At 40.4% G+C, this 7,315-nt stretch overlaps 1 long non-coding RNA gene across 1 annotated transcript; it reads left to right on the top strand.

Moving 5' to 3' along the window:
* The first annotated feature begins 836 nt into the window (after positions 1 to 836).
* Positions 837 to 6,342, top strand: LOC117511603. Its single transcript, XR_004560991.1, has 3 exons — positions 837 to 1,110; positions 3,989 to 3,990; positions 6,331 to 6,342. It is a non-coding gene; the product is annotated as an uncharacterized LOC117511603 (long non-coding RNA).
* The last annotated feature ends 973 nt before the right edge of the window (positions 6,343 to 7,315 follow it).

Raw genomic sequence — 7,315 nt, forward strand, 5'->3', positions numbered from 1 at the left:
GGCATTGAGCTACATCGTCTCAGCACTGGATTGCATCCATGTGGCGTTGTCATGACGCCGCACAACGCAACTCGAAGTGGGCCCGGTGTGAAAGGGGCTTGACAGCAGTCTGTAGCTTCCTCAAAAGATTTTAACACCTCAAAAAGCACTCTGGATGATTTTGAATTCATATGCAGATAGCTGGAAAGGGCAGTTGAGCTCAGCAAGGACATCGGTGGGAACTGAGAGGGCTGGCCTCAACATCTTTAGCTGGCTATTCCAGTGGGTAACATTAGCAGGCCAGGACATCTGTAGCAGGCATGGATTCATGGCAAAATGATGCAAGTTTCTGAACTTTAGCTAGGAGGGTCTTTGTCAAACCAACATCCTCTACAGCAGTGGTGTCCAAACCCTTCCAGAAAGGGCAGAGAGGGTGCAGGTTTTCCTTGCAGCCACTGACTCCAGCAGGTGATTTCATTGATTAACACCACTTTCCTCGTCCTCTTCACTCTCAACACGAATTGGTGGAAACAGTGTGAATGCTTTTATCATATTTGAAGCATTGGCGGTTACAATGAAAGAGATCTTGTTCTGAATTTTGAAATTCTCATAGGACTGAGGATACATTCTCTCCTCATAAACGTGGCAAATATTCACAGCTGTCTGTCTGCCTTTTAAACACTGACAGCTCAGCACAATGCTCTTCAAATCGAAATCAACAATAAAATGGGCCGTCATCCTACAGAATGACCTCATTGATTGATTTGACATAGGGTTATTGTCAGGCAAATGTTGTGAACTTTTCCCATCAAACCAACCACATGTACTTTTACACAATCTGAGCTTTTTGTGATAAGGTTCTGGCTGAGAGCTCTTGGGGATGGTATTGTGAAGTATGGTTGGGCCAGCTGAAACATCTTCATAAACTCCTTATTTTCAACAGTAGAGAGGGGAGCAGACCATTTGCAATCTATGTCACAATGCTATCGGTGAGAACAACTTGACGTGTATCGGTTGTTGACCACTTATAGCTTGAAGTTGTTGCTGGAAGATGACCATCATCTGCATCTTGGTTTGGTTGGTTTGTGTGACTGCTGGTTGCAGACTCAATCAAGATTTCAGGATGTTTCCGTTGTAAGCAAAAAAAAAAAAAAAAAAAAAGCCATATTATTTATCTCAACCTAAAAAGTTCTCAAGAGAGTATAGTGTAATGCATTCAACAAATGATTTGGGTTCTTGATAAATGTGGCCTACAGCACTTGAGTCATAATAAAAACTCTTTACAAGTGCATATCTATGGTGTACATTTAATATTTGCTGTAGGATGCAATGCCTTACTTTAGAATTACTTTAATTACATCTGGCTGAACCACAATTCAGTAACACTTACATTACACTCTCTAGCACTGTATGTGAAGACTACTGGATTCTCTGCCTTAGTCTTCCCACTTACTTAATTATACCTGATGTTACCTGATGATGATTTGCGTGTGGGAGGCTTTTGAGTAATACGCATAATAAATTCAATTAAATGTTATGTATATAGTGCTTTTAACAGAGACAGCCACAAAGAAGCTTTACAGAATCAACAAAAAGTTGATTGACAAAAATTCAAACACCATGCTGTGCTCAGACTCCTGTCTATAAATGTGCTTTGCTTTCAAGAGATATCCCAAGGTTGAGTAAAAAGTTTCACTTGAGAAGCTCATGTGCAAAGTTTAAGTAGTGTGGCAATTATCTAGAGACAGTACTAATGCATAAGGAAATAAGTTACAGTACATGTTTCAAGAAGTGAGTAATTACCTCCGCCAAGGAGGTTATGTTTTCGGTCAAGTTTGTTTGTTTGTTTGTCTGTCTGTTTGTCAGCAGGATAACTCAAAAGGTTTTGAACGGATTTTGATGAAATTTTGTGGAGTGGTTGGAAATGACAAGAGGAATAAGTGATTAAATTTTAGTGGTGATCCGGATCACGATCCAGATCCAGGAATTTTTTAAAGGATTCTTCACCATTGCGGGATAGAGGAAATTTTGACATTCTAGTTTCTAACTCCACAAAAACACGGCAGAAAGGCTTGAAAAAAATTAGGGTGTAACATAGTCAAATGTTCTATCAAACAACAAAGTTTGGTGATGATCAGATCCGGATTCCGGATCTGGTGATCCAGAATATGCAAAAATATAGGGAAAATAGAAAATGTGTCAGTGTGAGGTGACAAATGAAGCTTGAGATGCACAACTAACACCAAATTGTAGCTGAATCTGTACTGATTCAGTAAGGTGTCATCAGATTTGATGTAGCTTCAAATGTTATGGAGCTAGATCCAGAAGAAAACCGCCATTACCGAAAAATCATTTTTATACAATAACCTTTGAACTAATAAAGATATAAAAGTGATTCCAAGTTCTAGTGGTATGTTTTCATGGTCCAGGATGTCAAATATAAAGGAAAGAAAAGTGTATGTATCATAGTTTTGGTTGTAACACTGAATTGTTGAATAGATCACTGTGCCAAGGAGGGAATCTCTTTAGGGTCAGTGACCCTATGGCAGGGGTGGGCATCGAGGGCCGAGACACTGCAGGTTTTCCATGTAACCAATCACCTCAGCAGGTGGGTTGCTGATGAGCTTCTGCTCTGAACATAAACACCTGGTTGTCAATGAAATCACCTGCTGAGACACCTGATCATTAATGAAATCACCTGCTGAGGCGATTGGTTGCACGGAAAACCTGCAGTGTCTCGGCCCTTTATGGCACATGATTGCCCACCCCTGCCCTATGGCCTTGTGTAGCACATGCAACACTTAAAAAATAGTTCTATTTCAGAATTTACTGTTATTACCTCCGCCAAGGAGGTTATGTTTTCGGTCGAGTTTGTTTGTTTGTCTGTCTGTTTGTCTGCAGGATAACTCAAAAAGTTTTGAACGGATTTTGATGAAATTTCGTGGAGTGGTTGGAAATGACAAGAGGAACAAGTGATTAAATGTTAGTGGTGATCCGGATCACGATCCGGATCCAGGAACTTTTTAAAGGATTCTTCACCATTGCGGGATAGGGGGAATTTTGACATTGTAGTTTCTAACTCCACAAAAACAAGGCAGAAAGGCTTGAAAAAAATTAGGGTGTAACATAGTCAAATGTTCTATCAAACAACAAAGTTTGGTGATGATCAGATCCGGATTCCGGATCTGGTGATCCAGAATATGCAAAAATATAGGGAAAATAGAAAATGTGTCAGTGTGAGGTGACAAATGAAGCTAGAGATGCACAACTAACACCAAATTGTAGCTGAATCTGTACTGATTCAGTAAGGTGTCATCAGATTTGATGTAGCTTCAAATGTTATGGAGCTAGATCCAGAAGAAAACCGCCATTACCGAAAAATCATTTTTATACAGTAACTTTTGAACTAATACAGACATATTTGATTCGAAGTTCTAGTGGTATGTTTTCATGGTCAAGGATGTCAAATATAAAGGAAAGAAAAGTGTATGTATCATAGGTTTGGTTGTAACACTGAATTGTTGAATAGATCACTGTGCCAAGGAGGGAATCTCTTTAGGGTCAGTGACTCTAATGCCTTGTGTAGCACATGCAACACTTAAAAAATAGTTCTATTTCCGAATTTACTGTTATTTATTTAGAGAAGTGTTTCATAAATGTTAAAACATTCATATACGAGGTCTATTAGAAAAGAATCCGACCTTTTTATTTTTTTCAAAAACTATATGGATTTGAATCACGTGCGATTACATCAGACAAGCTTGAACCCTTGTGCGCACGCGCAAGTTTTTTCACGCCTGTCGGTTGCGTCATTCGCCTGTGGGCAGGCTTTGAGTGAGCACTAGTCCACCCCTCCCGTCGGAATTCCTTTGTCTGAGAACTTCCTGAGAGACTGGTGCTTTGCTTGATCAAAATTTTTTCAGAAACTGTAAGGCACATCCAAGTGGACACCATTCGAGAAATTCAGACGGTTTTCGGTGAAAATTTTAACGGCTGATGAGAGATTAAGGAGTGTTACTATCGCTTTAAGGACAGCCCACGGCAAAATAATAAGGTCGGATACTTTTCTAACAGACCTTGTATTTGCATTTTAGTTGAATCATAAATTGAATTTTGTCTCTTATTTGTTTTTGTCTATAAGTACATGCAATATCAATATCAGTGCTCAGATGAGAGTAGCTTCTGGGAAAGGTGCAAGTTGCAATAAACTGTGATGCCAAGAGCTAAGGATACATGCTATCCAGTCACAGCAGATGAAACTTTTTTTTACTACTGAGCAAACATCATTGTTAGACTTTTTTAGGTTCAATGATTCCACGGCGTGTAGATGTTATGGCGTCAGTGACCCCATGGCCTTGGCGGAGGTTTGCACTCTCCAAGTTCTTCTAGTTTTTAATACATTAGTTGTTTAATTATGATCCTAAGACTGATGCCAATGCCATGGCCATGGCTATAGCACTTTTCCATCTGCATCAGATGCTCAAAGCACTTTACAAATAATGCCTCACATTCACCCCGATGTGAGGGTGCTGCCATACAAGGTACTCACTACACACAGAGGGCAACTAGTGGATTAAGGACCTTGCCCAAGGGCCCTTAGTGATTTTCCGGTCAGCCTGGAATTTGAACCGGATCCTCTGATTCAAGCCCAACGCTTAACCACTACACCATCACATCCCCTATCAAAATAAAAGTCAAATAACACATTTCTTATCTTGTAGATGCCGTTTGAAATTTGAAGTTACTTGATGGAGCCAGAGATTGGTGTAGTGCAGTACTTGCAGATGGTTTCTGGGTGTCCTTCTGTTGTGTACTATTCCTGATTTATATGTATTTTTGTTTTAGATAATTCCATGTTTTTATTCTGTTAGCCTGCTTAAGTGACCTAATTTATGCTTTTTTCTCTCTGATTTTGTGCACTGTTAAGTCTGTCCATTAGGGTAAATTCATAATAGTACATCAGTAAATAAATACATGAAGTGTTCAGATGGCAAATCCTGTAAGCTCAAAAGAATGCATTCTTAGTTGGGTCCTATATGCACTTGGTGACTTAGGTAACTATCTCTGTGCAAAGATGTCTGTTGATGCTTATCTCTAGTTACTGTAATGTCAAGCAGATGAGAGTCGACAGCTCTCCCTGGATGGGACTCCACTCTGGCATAGGTTACTTGCACAGCCAGAGGAAGTAGGACCTTGTAGAGTAGTGTCTTGTCTAAGGACACAGACAGGTAGCATGAGCAGGACAATGAGAGTGGAGCAGGTAGTTGTTGAGGGCTTCTTAAGTCCTCATTGGATGAGATGGAGGAAGTGATGGCTTGTCACCCAACGGCTGTAAAGGCGGATGAAGGCTGCAGCAGGTCCCTAGACCCCGATCGTCTGGAATTTCCCAGCCATCGGACAGGGTTAAACATCTGTCAAAGACCATGTGTTTGTCGCCATGCAACAACATTCCCACATTAAGCAAACCCATGCACAGGCATCTCTAGATCGACCCTGATTGTAGAATTTCTCCATATCCTCCACTCCGTCCAGCAATCAATCAAGAGACAATCTTCCTCGTCATTGAGGGATTCCCAAGAGTGTGCAAAATATTAAAGAATTTTAAATGATCATTTTCATTTTATTGATTAGATCTGTGCATTTTCTAATCCATTTTTTTTCCTTTGAATTCCCATTTTAAATTGCATTTTTCGGCACTAAAAATGAAGTTACAGGGTTTTGTATCTGAATCCTTCAAATAGTAATCCATTTATTTTTGTATTTATCCTGAGACTACCAACATCTCCCCTCTCCCCCACCCTCACACATGCATGATTTCATTGTCCCTGTGAACCTTTACTGTGGATGTGATTTTCCAGTGAAGCTGACATCACCTAATCGTAATGTTGGTTACATATCAACAGTTATCACAATTTTTGTGTGAGAGAAATATAAAACTGATATTACCAATATATTTGAACAAAAAATGCTTCTATCTGACCATATTTCTTTGAAATTATTGTGCCACTAATAGCTGACAGTTACAAAGCAGGTTACTGGTGTTGTTAATTTAACACTATTAAACTAACATGAACCACAATAACAACATTTAAAACCCCAAAACCCCTAACTCCCATGGTGCATTGCAGCACAATGTCCATTGTTTACTGGTTAGCTAAAATGGCTAATTTCTCCAAAAAAATTTTAGTCCTATCAACTTTCTGTTTTTGCAGCATTCATCCTTGACCCAAAATACATTAGCATACCAAACGGCAAGTGTCAGCTGTCCCCAGTCACATGCATGCAGAGCTTTTTGTTTTTCTGGGCAGCATGGTGCCTTAGTGGTTAGCACTGTTGCCTCACAGCAAGAAGGCCATGGGATCAATTTCCACCTGTGGCCTTTCTGTGTGGAGTTCACATGTTCTCCCCGTGTTTGCATGGGTTCTCTCCGGGTGCTCCGGCGACTTCCCACATCTAAAGAGATGCAGGTTAGGTGAATTGGAAACTTTATAATTGTCCAGATTTCCCTTGTAAAAGAGATCTTGATCTCAATGGGACTAAGCAGGATAAATTTAATTCTGCAAGCAGGTGCTTTTAATTTTTACACACACAGATGGCTGCTGCAAGCAGGTGCTTTTAATATTTACACATGCACAAACAGAGATGGTGGCGGAAGACAACAAAAGCAATACTCTTTCCACTCATGGTAATGACAACATGACACTTAACTAAACTGACTAAACCAACTGAACTACAAAAACACAATACATCAATAACAACATTGTTATCAATAACAATACATTTAACAACATTGTTAAAATAACATGAACCACAAAGACAACATTTAAAACCCAGAACTCCCATGGTGCATTGCAGCGTCGGCCGCTGCAACGCTCCATCACAGGAAAAATACCTCTGTTGGAAGCCTTAAGGACAAGTTGGAACATGTCCAGCTGTTAAACAATTTCTCATATACTCACTCCACTGAAAGCCATCAAAAGCCGCCTGGATTTTACAAATGGTTATCAACACGGAGGTGTTTTTCCTGTGCCACCGCACCGCGCAGGCTGCGTCCCGACGCGCGGACCCGTCTGCACGTCTTTCATTAAAAAAATCTCCTTTAACAGTGGAATATCCGGATAAAATGCTGAAACCAACTTCTTCTGAAACTTCTCTGTTCTCTCACGACGTCCTGGATCAATAGAGCCTGAAATGTGGAGGTTTTCAGCTTGAAACAGGCTGACGACGGCGCCTGAGAGCGCTGCGCGACGTCCCGCACCGTGGGAAGTCCTTAAAGCGACAGTATCACCTCAAAATCTCTCATCAGCCGTTAAAATTTTCACCGAAAACCAGCTTA

This window comes from Thalassophryne amazonica, chromosome 6 (assembly GCF_902500255.1).
Source record: "Thalassophryne amazonica chromosome 6, fThaAma1.1, whole genome shotgun sequence".
Taxonomy (NCBI): Eukaryota; Metazoa; Chordata; class Actinopteri; order Batrachoidiformes; family Batrachoididae; genus Thalassophryne; species Thalassophryne amazonica.